Source organism: Anastrepha obliqua, chromosome 5 (genome assembly GCF_027943255.1).
Source record: "Anastrepha obliqua isolate idAnaObli1 chromosome 5, idAnaObli1_1.0, whole genome shotgun sequence".
Taxonomy (NCBI): Eukaryota; Metazoa; Arthropoda; class Insecta; order Diptera; family Tephritidae; genus Anastrepha; species Anastrepha obliqua.
In genome coordinates, this window is record NC_072896.1 from 91,013,427 (window position 1) to 91,031,708 (window position 18,282).

General features: G+C 38.5%; 1 pseudogene; it reads left to right on the forward strand.

The window, feature by feature from the left end:
• The first annotated feature begins 7,366 nt into the window (after positions 1–7,366).
• Positions 7,367–18,282, forward strand: LOC129248558 (uncharacterized; annotated as a pseudogene).

The window sequence follows — 18,282 nt, forward strand, 5'->3', positions numbered from 1 at the left end:
TGCAGAACTAGGGAGATATATTTATATATTATATAGTTTGTGGTGTGCGTCCTGATGTGGTTCCACAAATGGAGGGACCTGCAGTTTTAAGCCACCTCCGAACAGCAAGTGGCATTTCATGAGGAGCTTTTTCATGGCAGAAATACAGCTAGAGGCTTGCCATTGCCTGCTGAGAGGCGATCGCTATTAGGAAAAACAGGGAAGAACAGGGAAAAACTATCTGAGAAGTTTTTATTTTCCACTTAAGTTCTCATTTTTAGAATGTTTCTTTACTTTAAAAATTTAATTTAAAGATTTAAAATTCTGAGTTCGTCAAATATTTGTTTGCCAGTTTTACAAAAAAAAAAAAAAAAAAAAAAAAAAAAAAACAATTACGCATTACAAATCTACTAAGCAGGCGCATACGTCAATGCTGTGTGTCTAATTATTAATTTATCCTACTACGTCATAGAAAACATAAACAAGAACAACAAAAGAAGGACATGAAAAAAATCTTAAGCACTGAAAATATAGTAAAAACGAAAATTAATAAATAAAAAAGGCGCGAGAAAAGAGCATAAAAAAAGAATTACAGAAAAAAAAAATGTAAAATAGATTGACTACAAAAACTTAATCAAAAACCAAAATAATTAAAGACATAAATAATAATGTGAATATACCACTAAAGCAACAAAAAAGAACAACAGGCGCCAAGTAGCTGGAAATAACAATAAAAGGAGTGATAAATGGCGCAAGAGATTACAAAAACCGGCAAACATTTATAACAACAATAGGAGTATATTTCAAGGGCAAAAATTGGTAATAATAACTATAAAAAATATAATAAAAAACAAAGGCAGTAACATAAATTGCTGAAATGATCGGAAACAACAGAGGATGCTAAAGAACTATAGGAAGACGCGCAACGAAAACAACGACGAAAAAAAGCAACAAAAACAAAGTGTAAGAACTAGAATAGTTCAGCTGTGCAAGTTAATTTGCGGCAACAAAAACAAGTGAAGAAAAAAGAAGCTAAATGGCAGCAGTGTCGTTAGTAACGATTTACAGTCTGTCTAATAGAAGTGCGACCGGCAAAATTCAAACTTAAAATTTTGTTATATATAAAAGAAAATTTTAACTGTAGCTAAATAGGCGTATCCTTTTCGCAATACTCCCTGGGCAATTCGTTAGTGTTGTGAGAAAAATAGAGAGCGTTAGTTGTTTTTGTAAAATAAGTGCCACGTGTGAAAAATTATTTGAATCAGTGCTACTATGAACCTTTTTGCCCAAAAATGTTGCGGCGTTCTGCAAAAATATTTGAAGGAATTGACACGTTCATAATAAATGGATGCAATGATTTACCGAAACACCAAATAAGGAACAAGTTTTTTCTTACAGCGGTCGCCCCTCGGCTGGCAATGGCGAACCTCCGAGTGTATTTCTGCCATGAGAAAAGCTCCTCATAAAAAAATTATTGCATTCACATAGGAAGTGGAATATATAGGCTCCTTTTTCTTCTTCGATCGATTACAACTGTGGCAGTATATTTTGTAAGGAATGCCTTAAGCCAGTTGTGACTGCTATGAGAATATCGGCTTCGTTTCATATACATCATCATTAGCGTTTGTTTTAGGTTGTAGGTGGACCATAACTTTCTGTCATCTGTTCTCTCCATATACAAACCGCGATTTGTAAGTGTTCATTTGAAGAGATTATCTTCTTAATTGCACTCAGTGGTTTGGGTTATTCTGCAAATACGTTATTCATGGCACATCCATTCTGCCAGTTCCTCCACTCGTTCGTATCCTTCAATGTTCCGATGTCCCGGCGCCCGATTAATGTAACGTAATGGGTTTTCCTCAAGGTGGTAAGGGTATTTATGCTTTTTCCACCAGTTTAGAGGTGGTTGTAGACGAGTCCAATGCTTGGATTGCAGCTTGGCTATGTCAAAGAATACCGATATTGGCCTTAAAAGAGTAGTCTATGATTATTAGCCTACAAGCTTTCCGTATGGCTCACACTTCCACCTGGAAGATACTGCTAGAATGAAGAAAACGCACAGATTTTTCAATTCTAGTCACAGCTCCAAAACCACAATCCATTTTTGAACTATCCGTGTAGACTGTTGTTTGTTGATAACCCCTTACTAAATTCCTGCTGAGATGGATTGAAAGTGGCAAAATTGTTATTGATTGTCTCCGTTGGGACGATGTAATTAGTCCTCCGCGAGGTGAACTGAGTTTGTCGCAATAATAGACTGGCATGACCATAAGTTTTTTTCCTTCCATGGATAGCATGTGTCAGGACATTAAAAGCCGCCCTAGGAAAAGATCTAATTGCACCGACTGTTATTGCACAGGCTGATTTTGGATTCTGCCAAGTAATTTTTAGTTGTAATTTCTTCCGAGAGCTTTCCGGCGAACTATCGATCCGCATGATAAAATTAGTCATATAGCCATCTTATACAACCTATACTTAGGTTGAAGACTCCAACTTCTTCCAAGCATACGTTTGCAGGCATATATAGGCATTCAGAATATAATGTATCCAGAGACACGAATTGAGGACATTTACGTGCAGAAGATTTCAAATTAAGGAGTATATTAAAAAAAGATTTGCATAGGCTACGGCAGACTCAGAGCGGAATCGGGCAAACGTAATGTTCTGTTGTAATGTCTACTGCTGATAATAGACAACTTCAACGACCTCATCAGTAGCATTCAGTTAAGGTTCATATTTGGGGCTGCTTCTCCGAAAAAGTATTTGGCCGTTTATCTGTGTTTACCGCTAATTTGAATGCATTTTTGATGAAAAAATTTACCAAAAATCATTATTACAGTCAGTTTCGAAGATATTTGGAAGAACTAGCCAACCTTGGATTTTACCAGCAGACAACCATCCCAAGCATCGAAGCTGAAGGTGTGTAGAGTGGGAACAGCCGAATAGGATTGAAATTTTAGATTCGTCTTCCCAATCGCCTGATGCCAACTCCTGTTGTAATAAGTAATAAAAACAGTCAAACAGTTATCAAGACAAACTCGGATTTTGACTTTTTTGACTCGAACAAAGTAAGTAAAGAAAGTAAAATTGGTTTTAAAATCAAAGAAGATAAGGCGAAATAGATGATGATGTCCAGACAAAATAAACCAACATCAGGCAAACTAAAAATTGGCGATTTTTCTTTTGAAATTGTTGAATCCTTTACCTATTTAGGCTTCCAACTGAGTAGAGAAAATTCAATGAGCCTCAACATCGATGAGAGAATTATAGCAGCGAACAGACGGCATGCGTCGTTAACGAAACTCTTCAAATCAAAACTACTAAACAGACAATGCAAATTGACTCTGTATAAAACCAACAGTAGACCAGTATTATGCTATGCAGCTGAATCGTGGACGCTAATTGAAGCAGATAAAACAGAACTGCAAGCCTTCGAACGAAAAGTACTCAGAAGAATTTTCGCAGCAATCAGAGATCACGGCGAGTGGCGGATAAGATGGAACGACGAGCTAGATCAACTGATAAAGGGCAAAAATGTTATATATTACGTTTCATCAAAGCGCAGCGGTTAAGATGGCTGGGCCACAGAAGAAAATCGTAAACAAGATGGACCGACGAACTAGAGGACGACATCAAGAAACTTAGGATAAAGAACTGGAAAAAAGTCGCAAGCGTTCGAGACGTGTGGAGGTCCCACGTGCAGCAGGTCAAAGCTCACAAAAAGCTGTAGAGCCAAAAGATGATGATGACTCGAACATGTGAAGTTATTATAGCTAATGGTGGTGACTATAGATTTTATTGAATACTAGCTTTACCCGGCGCGTGTTGCTACGCCAACAACTAAAATTAATTTAAGAAAAATAACTTTAAAGAAAAATCAGTACACAAATATTCAATTCATTCTAAACCATTTGATTGATTTTGTTTATTTCATTGTGTGACAGTATTGGGCATATTCTACAAACCTTCTCCGTGGAAAAATACATAAATATACCAATTTTTATAATAATCGGTCCAGTAGTTTTGGAGTTCATCGAGGACATACAGACAAACATTCATTTTTATATTTATATAAAAATATTCCGTATAATAATCCACACCGAACCAAACAAATCAAGCCCATACAATGCAGTTTGTTACAATCGAATTGGTCAAATAGTGTCTAAGTTACGCGCGTCACGTTTCTATTAGAAATACTGTATATCCTATGATGTATGACTGAAAAGATATCTAAGCTCTTCTTTGAAAGTGTTTGGCATTTCTTTGAATTCTACCCTAAGGGGTTACATACGTCCAGCAGCGCCAAAAATGCTCTAAAAGAAAAACTGTTTTTAGAAGGAATAACAATAGAAATAAATATAAAAAAAAAATGTAATATAATGTTTATTAGTACTTAAACTTTATAAAAAAATTATTTTAATTTTTCTTTACAAAAACTTGTATATAAAAAATTACGCGACCCAAAGTACAAGGAAAAAAAGTTGCTCTACGGTCTGCATCTTTTCCCCTTGAAATGTGGATGGATCTGTAAAAAGTAAAAAAATTCTTATAAAATAAAGTTGTGGTTATAGTCTGTCGAGCCGGAATTTTTCAAGTTCCAAAAATTTTGCAATTTACGACATTTAAAAAAAAAATGTCTTTTACGTCATAAATGTAACACTTTAATTATTTTTCTAAAATTTTTTAATAAAAATATCAAAAATCAGGCTCCACAGAGAGGCAGATAGAGAAAACACTTTCAATTATTTAAAAAAAACCGCATCAAAAATATTATAAACTGTATGAGTTATCATGCAGACCGCGCCGGAAAAATTAGTTTCGAGAAAAACGAATTTAGACTTTCAAGTGCATTTCGCTCGAGATCGCGAGCATTTAAAGCAAGAACCAAACTAAAGTTTCGCAAACCTTAGCATATCGACCCTACACATACTCTCATATGGTAATGTTTTATAGATGCCCCTATACATATATATTAGGGCGGGTCGATTTAAAAATCGCTCATTGCTCTATGAAACTTTGCCGAAGGAACCATACCTGTAAAACGAATTCTGATGTCCCCCAATTTCAAAATATCACCATTTTTGGCCTTTACATGAAAAAATCAGCTAAATGGCTATGTTTTTACTTTATTTTTATTTATTTATAATAATATTCATTATTTATTTATAATAATATCTATTTTTTCTTTTAAGAAATTTATTTAGTCAGAACATATGTAAATGAAAAAATTAATTTGAGTGAGTTATAGAAAAGAAACTAAAAAGTTCGACCCAAATTGGGGGACATCAGAATTCGTTTTAGAGGTATGGTTCCTTCGGCAAAGTTTCTTATTGTGATCCCTAGAATATGATTTTCACAGAGCAATGGGCGATTTTTTTGCCTCCCCACAAATCGACCCGGCCTAATATATATAATTGGCGTGTACACCCTTTTTGGGTTTTTGGCCGAGCACCTCCTCCTATTTGTTGTGTGCGTCTTGATCCCTCCCACAAATGGAGGGACCTACAGTTTCAAGCCGACTCCGAACGGCAGATATTTTTATGAGGAGTTTTTTCATGGCAGAAATACGCTCGGAGGTTTGCCATTGCCTGCCGAGGGGCGACCGCTATTAGAAAAATGTTTTTATTAATTTTGCTTTCACCGAGATTCAAACCAACGTTCTCTCTGTGAATTCCGAATGGTAATCACGCACCAACCCATTCGGCTACGGCGGCCGCCAATACATACTTAAGAATAATAAAAGAACCGACAGGCTGAAAGGCTCCGAAAGTAACGGCCAGCAGCCTCAAACGAAGGAAAGCTACCTGTGCGCATCAAACTCTCATCAGGCAGTTACATTTTCTACCACAACTTTGTATTTAAGCGGAATTTTTACAATCGGCTTCCACAGAAATACGCCTAAAACTATAAAGAATAATAATCTGTGAAAAGAAATCGATTTTTTTTTAATTCTTGATTAATTCTTGTAACCCCTTAAACTAGATGACAGGAGTACAAGAGCTGGAGGATAAGGGCTAAGTATTTATTAGGGCTCGCGGATGATGGGCCACTCGAAACCTGTCGTTAAAAACTTCTGAACTATGGAGCTTTATTCCTTTACAAAGAAATATTCAAGAGCAACAAAACTTTAGAAATTTTAATTGGCAGTATTCCGTTTGTACTCTCCAACTTCCTTGAAATTCATTGAAATAATGGATTAATTAAGAAGTACTCCATTCTCCTCAAGAACTGCCATGACGTCGCGTTGATGAAGATTTGTATTCGACACAGGTGACAACGTGTCCAATTCGATTCAGTCACATATGAATAGCCTGCCAATAAAAAAATGTGTCGCTTTCCACAAACCAATTTTTTATAATCATTTCGTGCATAAAAATATTTTCACTTCTGAGTTTTGGCGGTCACGCTTCTATTAGGCAGAGTGTAAATATGTCTATGTATTTATGCGTGTATGTATATGACATGTGTATGTGTAAAATAGCAACAACAAATGCACTGCTGAGATGACTCTGTGTGCGAATAACAACAACAACAGCAGAAATTATTTATTTACACTGACTATTAAAGTCTATTCATCAGGCTGTTAAACAGTGTTGTGCAGTTTTTAACACAAACAAATACAAGCACACAGTGACAACAACAAAATCAAACAATAAATGTATAAAAAGCTCATGTTGACACTGTCACAAATACAAAAAGCTGCTAAAATTTGAAGAAAAAATAGATATAATTTATAATAAAACGATAAAAAAATAATAAAAAAATAACAAAAAAAATAATAAAAGAATGCTAAAAAAGTCTTAACAACAAAACAAATAATAAAAAAAAGGCAAACCACAACAACACCAATGAACGCTAATCGCCAGCAATAAACAACAAAGCAACCCAACATCACTCCAACAACATCAACACCGAATTCGATTAAATCAGCTGCATACTCGTATGTAGTTCTTACAACAACAATAACCCATGCACATTCACACACGCACCCAAATGGCGACTCTACACACACCACCCAATCACGCACGGGCACTCCAGTTTGTAAGCATTGAAAGAAAGCAAAAGTGAAAAAATGATGGGGAAATAACCAAAACAATAAAAAAAGAACCAAATCGGGTGCTAAACGCAGAAGCTAAAAAGATTTATGACCATCAAATATTAAAGTTGCCAACTACTATGCGACGCATTTTTAACGTCTGCAAATAACAAAAAAAAAAAAAAAACGTAACAGAAACGAGCGAAAAAAACACACCAATAAACAGCAGCAGCCGTACAAATAACCATCAAGGACCAAAGGCGACGACTGGGTCAGACCAGTAAAGCAGGCGCGTCATCCGTAGTGCTTCGCTTGCGAGTGACTTCAGCCAGCATTGGCCACGGTGGTGGGGCAGCGCGAGCACAACATTAAATAAATTGCGAAATTGTCACACACGCTTACGTACGAACAGTTTCGCTTCTCCACTCTCACTTCCCCCCTCCCGCGACAACAACGGATGAATATCAACTGCAATTATAGCACAATCTAGGCACAATCTCACTATCCACTAACACGCGCAGCATCTGAAGGAAGGCGCAGCAGCAGCTAGTGAAAGCAGTGGACAGCTCAGAAGTCGAAAAGAATGGCTGTGGCGATGCGACCAAATGGTAAGCCAAATACTAGGGTGAGCAAATATTTCATTTTTTCCTACAGAGCGGGCATTCAAAGCAAAAAATTTGTTTGAAGAAGAGGTTCCTAGAAATTAAATTAAAAATTACCTACTTAATTATGTGGCGCTACAGAAATGTGTCGGTTTTTGGCCGAATCCAAAATAGCGCGTCAGATGTTTCTATGCTGCGCTCGCTGTTGCTAGTTAAAAATCTGGAGAGCCAACAGGTCCTACAACACTTGGTGCTTCCAACGGCGATGTGGTCTTTCTCTTCCTCGTCTTACTCTTTGGGGCATCGTGTCGTAGATTCGCCGCTGCGTTTATGCGGGTTACATGGCCAAGTCAGCGTAGTCGCAGTATTTTTATACGCTTAACCATGTTCATGTCCCTATGTAGCTCATACAACTCGCTGTTGCACCGTACACGATACTTCTCACCAACGGAGGGGACTAAAGATCTTCGGGAGAATATTTCTCCCGCAGGCTCCCAAAGAAAGGAAACTTAGAATCTTTTATTAAATGAAGTAAAAAGTGCTGAGCATTTTTTCGTTTCGTTTCGGCGATTTATTATTAATAACTATTAAAATATTATTATTATTAACATACCTTTGATTAACCTATTTGAATGAAATAAACGCAGTTTTGTTCAACAACTTTTTGCCCATTTCATAATTCAGACGATTGAAGTGCCTCTCGGTCCTAGGTTAAGTTTGCTTATGATGGTTGCCACTCTTCGTGAGAGTGTAAAGAGGCTCACTTAGGCCTTCAGCTCCATTGTGATATCAAGAGCTTGCGCTCAAGTTACCTCTCTAGTTCCCATTGTCTTAAAATTATGTTATTTCTCTGATAAAGGCTGAAATATAAAAGATGTTGAAGTCTATCAGACATCCAAAGATGTAGGAGTTCAGACTGCAAGGCCTAGGAAGAGCGGAACAGTAACCGGGAATGTGTTCAACGCTTTGCAAATTCTCCTTGTTCCCTCAGCTATGATAGATTTTATTACAGGGCAACCCCATGCGATTACCATTATAAGGTGACGTTCCTCGTTCCCTCAGCTACGATAGACTTCATTAGAAGGAAACCCCATACGATTACCATTAGATGATACCAACTGCTGTACTAATGGAAGCTTGATCGAAATTTCTGAGGGATCTAATTGTGCTTGCATTCATTCTCGCCATTTGCCGCCATACCTGTCTAGTTAAATGGGTTAAACTAAGAAACTCACAAGTGGGCTCTTTGGTGCATCTATTGTTGCCCTGCGTGATGTACACCAATCTGATAAAGAACTTGGTAGAAAATAAAGGTATACTCCTCACTGAACCGAGTTGACCTATTTAGGATCATTTCCTTTCTAGTCAGCTCACCGGCTGTGCAATATTCAGGAATGTCTCTGTGTCTACAGATCTTGACGATATTCGTGCTGCTCTGCTTGGCCAGCTCATTTAGAGTATGTAGCTCTATGCTCAATTGCTGCTTTGGAAGAAATATTATTGTACTGTGGCGATTTACTGACAGCTTGACTGTCATCAACTCTGAGTTAGTTCTCAACTCTATTGCTAACAAAACTTTGACCAGCTCAATTTCGCTGAAGCTACCACCACCAAGAAAAAATACCAAATGTTTGAGAAGGTGATAATCGCTTGCTGGCAGAGCTATGGCGTCCCTATATACGGGAATGGCCTGTGCCAAACTGCACCACATCGTGGAGCAAAATGGTTAGATTGCAAAGAACTCTGCACTTCGGCCTCTATAAACGCTTTAGAACATTTGTTAAAACTAGCCCTTAATTCGAGCAGTAGAGTTTCTAGAGTCTCGTAAGAGATATGAGTAGAATTTCGTTGTCTTGATGGAACACAACACCCTTCCTATTCGCCACGTTAGGCTTCCTCTGATCGATCGCATCATTCAATTTGCTGAGGTGTTGGCAGTAAAAGTCGAATTTAATATTTGGTCTCTTGGTCTCTGGGAGCAAAACCTTCTTAGCCGTTAAGCAAGACTTGTGTTATCATTCAGTAGTATGAAGACTAGTTTTACATTAGCTTAGGTAAACTCGGCCTACAAATATACTTTTTCACTTGTTTACTGAATATTAACAACGGATCTTCAATTATACTTAGGTAGAAAAGCGATTCTGAAAGTATTCGATGCGGTACCAGCTGCTGGTAGGAGAGGAAAAGGAAGGTCTCCTCTACGTTGGAAACATCAGGTGGAGCAGAATTTGACTTCACTTGGTGTGTCCAACTGGCGTCGGTTAGCACGAGAAAGAAACGACCGGCGCGCTTTGTTAAACTCGGCCAAAATCGCATAAGCGGTTATCGCGCCAATCAGGAAGAAGAAGTAAAACGATTTATAGGCAAACATAAGACATGTCATGTCAATTTCAGGAAACGAAACGATAACGCGACTTTCTGAATTTCAAAATAATAAAATAATAATCGATAATCTGAATACCACAAAACAAAACTTCCGGAAAATACTGCTTTGAAAAAAAGTAGCCCGATCACCCTAACAGATAATTACAGGACACATTAAAAAATAAATAAATGTCATTTTTGCGTGTGAAGCCTGGTAGTAGCCACCAAAGATGGCTTGCTCCCAAGCAATCTGTTGTTTTTTTTGTACTTCATCCCCTTCCCTTTCTTCCCTTCCCTCCTTGACGGCTGCCAAAAGCATCATTTACAATACTTATGAATTTCTCATTTGCTGTGGATGGTATTTTGGCCAAATTTTTATGTAGGGTGGCTTGGCTGTGGGTTGTTTGCTGGTGTAGTTGCTGTTATTTTTGTTGTTGTCGCGAATGTAATTTCGCTGTTTGCGTCCGTCCAGCAATACATATTTTTATACAACAAGAAACATGTCGAGTCCTTGGATTTTCTGTAGCCGTTCTATGTATACATACTTATACATATGTGTATGTATGTATGTATGTATTACACTTATGTACTTACAGTTGCATGGGTATGTACATATGTACCTGCTTCACTTACTTAACTTTCATTATCCTCTACTACTTACCTACTAACCTGGGCGCCCTTGCGTTTGTAATGGCGCCACGTGAGTGTTGCTGCGTTGGTGTGCATGTGGGTGTATGGAGTGAGTTATTTTTCGCGTAGGTGTTGCCAAATCAGCAATTGTATTCGTTTAAGTTTTTGTGATTATGTGCATGTGTGTGTGTTTAAGTGCATAAGTACGTAATTGCAAGGTTGCAAGGTGAACAGCAAGTGGCAAAAAGTAAAACTTCAAGTTAAAAGACCTTCAAACACAATTTTGTTAAGAAAATCTTTCACAGTTCTCGTAAAAAAATATGCACATACGCAATTTTGTAATAGTGCAACAAGGAGGACGACACAATCGGTTGCAACTATTATACAACGATAGTACGTCGCGTTATTTCCCATGGGGTCACCACCTGCCGGAATGACCTGCACCACATCCCGGAACGAAATGGAAGTAATGCACTGAGAAGAGTGCATTTTCGCCTCTATAAATACTTTAGAACCTTTGTTAAAACTTCTTCCAGTAGAGAGAATTTTGAGCTCGCAGCCATGCAATTAAACCAAAAACAGCTCTGGCTTGGAAATTCTATATAGCATTCCGGGAAGCTTGCGACTGTCAAACTTCATTATGAAAAACAATTGTTTACACGCATCACAGAGCGAATCAAATGGAAATTCTTCACGGGCCTAGATTTACGGACTACGTTCATTTTTACAGATGACTGCAAGCCAAAGGTTAAATAGGTGGTGGGATTCCGGTCAACCCAGATATCTTTGGTTTTCTACCGATTTCGTTGCACCATGAATGGTTCGAAGACCATATTTACGAATTTTTGGTATGAACAATTGATGAATGAAATGGAAAACAAGGAAAAAGTTTTCATACCCGGAAATATTCGAACTGAATATCGAATAATCAGCCGAAACGGTGATGTCAATTGACCACCTAGAATCTGCTATTTGCATTAAAATATTGGGTTGGCAACTAAGTAATTGCGGATTTCTTTTAAAAAATAAAAGACAATGTTTTCATGGAACTAAAAAACTTTATTCTGTAATGTATTGCCCATATTGATCAATGACCTTTTGCCATCTTTCAGGCAGCATAATAACCCCACGTTCATAAAACTTCTGGTTTTTATTAGCAAAAAACTGAATCAGGTACGATTTGACATCATCATCATTATAGAAATTTTTACCATTCAAGCAGTTTTGTAAAAATCGAAAAAAAGTTATCAGATGGTGCAAGGTCAGGACTATATGGTGGATGTGGCAAAACATCCCAACCATGCTCCAATCATTTCTGCAGAGTGGCCAAAGATCTGTGTGGCCTCGCATTGTCATGATGGAATACTACTACTGTGGGCAAAAAGTAAGGTGAATTTATTTGTCGAACTTCGCGGGATTAAAATTTCGCTCTAGTAATTTTTTTCATGAGTTGGCAGCACTGTTAATAACATCTGGGCCAACTTTCATGTGAATGTCATTATCAGTAATATATTTACGCTTGGGTTTACCAAATGACCAAGAGTGCATTTTTCGATTTTTACAATGTGTGATTTGATTGAGCAGAGAAGTGCCATCAAATTTTGTTTGCGGAATAAAATTTCGGCTTCGGAAACGTTTAGCATGCAGAAGGCATATGGTGATTCGACCATGTCGCAGAAAAATGTTTATAAGTGGTACAAAGACTTCAAAGAGGGTCGAGAACGTGTTGATGACTTGGAGCGCTCCGGACGACCATCGACGTCAACAGATGATCAACACGTCAATAAAGTGAAGGAGTTAGTGCTCAAAAATCGTCGGATGACTGTTAAAAACCTTACTGATATGATCGGAATATCAGAAGGACCTGTGAAAACCATTTTGAAAGACCATTTGGGCCTACGAAAATTCAAATCTCGTTTGGCACCGAAAACTCTCAATTTCTTGGAAAAAGTCGTCGCGTTGATGTGTGTGAAACAATGCTTTCAGACTATCAGGACAAGTTCAAATGCATCATTACGGGAGATGAGACTTGGATTTATGCTTACGACCCTGAAACAACCGACCAATCAAGCGAATATCGTGCTAAAGGCGAGGCCGACCGAAAAGAACACGTCAAAGTCGTTCAAAAATAGAGGTCATGATGACAGGTTTTTTCGATTTTCGTGGTGTGGTGCACTATGAATTCCTTCCACCTGGCCAAACTGTTAATAAGGAATATTATTTGAGCGTTATGCGTCGTTTACGTAAAGCAATTCGACTAAAAAGACCAGAATTATGGGCCAACAACTCTTGGTTTTTGCATCACGATAATGCACCGTCTCCCACTGCACTCGTTCTTCGTGACCATTTCGCCAAAAATTCCATGCATATCGTTGCGCAACCACCGTATTCGCCTGATTTGGCTCCGTGTGACTTCTGGCTATTCTCAAAACTCAAGAGACCACTCCGGGGAACGCGTTTCGAGTCGATTGAGGAGATAAAAGCTGAATCGAAGAAGGTGCTGATGGCTATACCGGAAATGGACTATTTGGCATGTTTCGGGGATTGGAAAAATCGTTGGCATAAGTGTATTTCATCGAGAGGGGATTATTTTGAAGGGAATGAAATTGATTTACAAGAATAAATAAAGATTTTTCATTTTACAACCAAATTCACCTTTCTTTTTGCCCACTTTTCGTGTACCTTTTCGACTTGTCAATTCGAGCCGCTTTTCTTCTACTGCATTGTTTAATTTTGTTAGTTGTTCAATGTAGACACCAGAATTGATCGTTCGCTTGGGTGGTAAGAGTTCAAAGTAGACAATTCCTTTGTAATCACACCAAACTGATAAAAAAATCTTCTTTTGGTGAATATCAGCTTTTGACGTTCTTTGAGTTGGTTCACCTGGCCTGCTCAACGATCTCTTCCGCTCGATATTGTTGGAAACAACCTTGTTATTAGTCGTTTTAAAAATGGATTATTTTCATTACGTTTCTTTAGCAAATCGCAGCTGTTAATGCGTTGCGTTAAATGCCTTTCTTTCAGTTCGTGAGGAATCTATGTATCGAGTTTTTCCACATAGCCAAGTTGTTTTAAGTGATTTTTAATGCATGTACAGGGTTGGCCATATTAAACTGACCCATTGAGTAACCCTATAACTTTTTACTGTAATTTGAAATCTAAGGTTTACGTCAAGAAGCCAAAGACACTAGGCGCACTTAAGGCCAATATCCGACGGGAAATAGCCGCCATATCGGCCGAGACGCTGGCCAAAACTATGGAAAACGCCGAAAAACGGGCACATTACGCTATACGAGCTAAGTGATGTAAACGAATCTCCTTGAACTAAATTAAATGTTTTTCACAATGAAACACAAAAAAATGTTTCTTTTTCCATATTTTTTTAATAATCACATGGGTCAGTTTAAGATGGCCAACCCTGTACATATCCAAATACGTGCTAAGGGCGACCACTTGCGCGATATCATATTCAAAAAGTGATGTAAACGAATCTCCTTGAACTAAATTAAATGTTTTTCACAATGAAACACAAAAAAATGTTTCTTTTTCCATATTTTTTTAATAATCACATGGGTCAGTTTAAGATGGCCAACCCTGTACATATCCAAATACGTGCTAAGGGCGACCACTTGCGCGATATCATATTCAAAAAGTGATGTAAACGAATCTCCTTGAACTAAATTAAATGTTTTTCACAATAAAACACAAAAAAATGTTTCTTTTTCCATATTTTTTTAATAATCACATGGGTCAGTTTAATATGGCCAACCCTGTATGTGATACATGAAGCTTCTCTGCAATCTCAAGAAGCTTCTCTGCAATCTCACGTGTTGTACTGTGACGGTGCGATTCGATTATTGCTTTGATTAGGGCATCATCAACTTCAACTGGACGACCAGAGTGTTTTTCATTTTTGAGTGAATAATCACCAGAACGAAAAAATTTGGCAAACCAATTTTGACACTGCCATTTTTTAATGGCTTCGTCACCATAAACACCACATAGCCTTTTATTAGCTTGTGATGCGGTTTTCCCTTTACGGAAATATAAAAGCAAAATATGACGAAAATGTTCCTTTTGATTTTCCATTTTTCAACGAACACCAAACGAAAACTACGCAACCGATCAAACATTTTTTTTTACTTATTGACAGCTGAATTGCCAACTATCAAATAACAAAATGTGTTTTAGATTTGTAGTATGTCTGCAAACCTAAAAATTCAATTGAAGCCAGCTATGAGTGAAATCCGCAATTACTTAGTTGCCAACCCAATATTTTAAGAAGGGTTGTATGTTGCCTTTAAGCATAAAAGTTACGCCAATCATCAAGAGATGAAGCATGAAATCGAAATCACTATAGGTGAAATACACCCGTCAAATAAAAATAGTGCATCGCTTGTGATTGTAAATTTTGACATTTTAATATTTTGTAATTTAATTTCCAAAAAAAAACTTGGTTCATTCTCTAACAAAAGCAATTTGAATCAAATTTACTAACTTTCTAATAAATTTATAAAAATTCATCAAATTTTCATCGGGGTGTCCAACTTTTTAAAATAGGATTATTAGAAAACTTTTGAGAATTTTTTCTTCTTCGTTCACTCCTCTCAGGAGCATAGGGCCTCGACAAGACTTCGTCTTGCGTTGATTTCGTTAATCTATTTGCCGCTACCAGTTCAAAGTAGTGGGAATGCCCACCTGTCGTTGCTTAGGAACAACGCCTTATTACTGCTGGGAGCGCCATCTGTGCCAACCTCTGGGATGGCAGGCTAGTGCATTCACGTTAGACTAGCGAGGCCGCAAGTTTTATAGCCCCTGCAATTTTGGTCTACAGGGGCCGGTGCTCGAAATGTAACCAACTGTAGACCGCTCGCTCTGCTGATGCACGGACATCAGCTGTCTGTTAGTTGGCTAAATGACAGTCCGGAGTATTGTTTACAAGCGCGTGGAGGCATTTTGCCAGGAGTAAACGCGAAAAAAGAAAATCAGTAATGGATTTCAAACGTAGTAGTGTGATTGCATTATAAAGGGTCCGCCATATAACTTTACGGAATTAAAAATGCTATAAAAAAGAAACTACTGGATATTTTTCCAAACTGTTTTTTTTTGAAGTACAATCCTTCCGGTTAATGATGGAACACAACTTCATTCATATGTATGTCTCGGCTTTGTACGGCGTCATACCAAGGTCTTTACGCAAAATTCGTCTCAATGATGTCTCCGAAATGTCCAATTGTTGAGAACGACGGTGAACTGATGTTCCTGGTGATTTACGAACACTCTCGGCCACAGCAGCAATATTTTCGGATGTACGCACGGGTTTTGATCAGTCACGCGTTGGTTTGTTAATAAGCAACCCAGTTTCTCCTACTTTTTTCGCAAAGTAACGCACATACGCTTCATTCGGTGCTTTTCTTCTGCCCATTGCCGTACGTAATTTTCGTACACATTCTGCAACATTACCATGATTTTCAAAGTAATGTCGCAATATTTCCCAGCGTTCTTTGAGCGTATGCACAACCATTTTCATTCAGCGGAAGAATAAAACTAATTTTCTGTCAAATCAGATGACAGCTAAGTGTTACCATTCTTCAAATAATACCTAGTTCAATTCCGTAACGATAGATGGCGGGCCCTGTATTTGGCTGGAAAAGCACAACCAGCGATTGTTCGAGAGCTCGAGCACCTTAAAGTAAATAAAGTTTTTGTTTACCGCACCATTATTCGTTACAATGATTCTGGTAGCATCGCAAAACGTCATGGAGGTGGTGATCAAAAGACTGCAAGGTCACGTGGAGTGGTTCAAAAAGTGAAGAAGCGATTTGAGCGAAATCCCCGACGAAGTGCCAATCAAATGGCGAAAGAACTGAAGAAAAAAGTCAAGTCTTACAAGATCCAAAAGACGCATGTGGTGTGAAATCACCAAAGCAGCCACAAATGAGACTTGAGAGAGAGAAGGAGTTGCTTCGCTTGGCCAAAAGCGCTCAATTTCCGAACAATGTGTTCCCTGACGAGAAAATTTATCAAATTGAGCAATTCGTAAGCTTCCAAAACGATAGGGTTTATTTGACCGACCCTTTATACGAGAATTTGAGTCATCGATTGGCCACCAGGAGGCAGCACCCGCCACAGGTTTCGGCCGCTGTAACCGCAGATGGGCGCTCTCTAATCTCCGAAGAAATTGAGTCGGCACAACACCACCTCTGTGAATGTCCTGCACTTCGAAGAAAGTGCGATTATTTCTTTGAAGACCTGTTCATCAAATCAGTCAAACAAAAGATCTAAGTGGTTTAAGCAACTTAGTTAGGCGATGCAAATCAAATGCAGGTATCACGATGGGCCTTAGGGACACCGAGGGTCTTATCTTAGAGTGTGTTGTCAGTTTAAGGCTCGTTTATGAGTGTTCCTTCGTAGGAGTACTGTCTGCAACAACAATATCTTGGCTATGACAAATCAAGCGCCTGTCGAACAGACCGCTCTTGGAGGCAAGTGAAGTTCTTAGCTTGAAATAAATCTTATTTTAAATTGCTTACTGAGGCCCTATGTTTCAGCTATATATACGGGAAAATATATATACTTAGTATACTATGAGTGCTCAATTCCATTTAACTTTTGCAACAAAAGAAACCATAAAGAATCTGTTAAACTTCGTACTCTTCACTTCCCATCTGCGGCTTGGCCGCCAATCAGTCTTAGTATTATTTCCATTAACAACCATTTAATCAGTAATAATTGAAATTTAAACGCCTAACTCATTTTCCCAGTGTCGGTTGGTGTGCGACTGCGCACTGCACTCTGCGCGCCGGTCAACAAGTTCGTTGCACTCATTGGCTGCATTGCCGCTGTTGAGCCATGGTTCCACTCTTTATTTGCAACTAATTTTGTGTTGCTAATTATTTTTGCCGTCTTCGCTTACCACTACATACATGTAAACTCACTTACATATATTTGTGTCTACATAGAGATAAGTTCGCACTATATACCACACACACACACACACACACTTGCATGTTATATTAGCTCATCAAGTGCCTACTACTGTCTTCCTTCCTTTTGCAGGTTTACATCACGCAGTTTCACTAGGCACCATCGAGGTGGCGTCTAAGGTAAGCACCACGAAATTGCGCCGAACTGCACTCAAACCATGGCTGCGGCTGCCGCTGCAAGTCGCTTATGAAACCCATTAATTATTGCACTTTTCGCTTCATTGCAGTCAGCGGCTTCTAGCCATTACGATCGCAGTTACGACTCCGAAGATGAGAATATGAGTCGACGCCGTTTACGACACACCTCCTCCACAGAACTGTATCCGCGTCCATCCGTTTATTCGAAAGGCGATATACGCGAACAGGTGAATGCTCTGCTGCTAGAGCGAATTTTTATTTTTTATTTTTATTTTTTTGCTGTTCTTTTATTATATTTTTGGTTTTCGTTTCTGTGGCTTATTTTCATCTGCACCTTTTTTGCTGTGCAATCTTCCGCTATGCCTCTTATATTTGGTCATTTTTGTTTCCTTTTTTGCCCTTAAGTACAGTACTGCCTAACTGATCGTCAGCTGCATAGCATCGAGAGGCCGCGTCGCGATCGTTTCTTTGGCTGTCTCTCGAGGCGTAGTGGTGTGCCGCAATCCTTTCTGGGTGGCTGTGTGGGGCGTCGAGTGCCCTCCGATGA